At 31.7% G+C, this 341-nt stretch overlaps 1 protein-coding gene across 1 annotated transcript in view; it reads right to left on the bottom strand.

The window, feature by feature from the left end:
• Positions 1 to 341, bottom strand: part of LOC119581620 (general transcription factor IIH subunit 1-like) — a 12,096-nt gene that overhangs the window by 5,320 nt on the left and 6,435 nt on the right. The window lies entirely within an intron of this gene.

Raw genomic sequence — 341 nt, 5'->3', positions numbered from 1 at the left:
ACCCTTTCACTGTGGAATTAAATAATGTTAGTTACCAACAAAAAATCAAATAGGTCTTCTACATTTCCAGTATCTCTTGTAGGTACTGTTTTCATATTGACCACTAAAGTTTTTTTTTAATATTGCTCTCTGTATAGTGATGTTTGATGAAAATGTGAAAAAAAGAAAATCTGCAGAAAATTGTCTTTCATAAAAAGTGTAAAACCTGTTGCTAATAAGAATTTCCTTTAAGCATTCACAAGGGATGAGACACTTTGGCAGCATGTACATAGTCAGCTACAGGCAACACAATTTTTGGAGGTCAGTAAGATTATGTCTGTAACTAACAGCAAATTACTAAA

The sequence above is a fragment of the Penaeus monodon genome, chromosome 15 (assembly GCF_015228065.2).
Source record: "Penaeus monodon isolate SGIC_2016 chromosome 15, NSTDA_Pmon_1, whole genome shotgun sequence".
Lineage (NCBI taxonomy): Eukaryota > Metazoa > Arthropoda > Malacostraca > Decapoda > Penaeidae > Penaeus > Penaeus monodon.
This window is presented reverse-complemented; position numbering and strand designations above follow the sequence as displayed.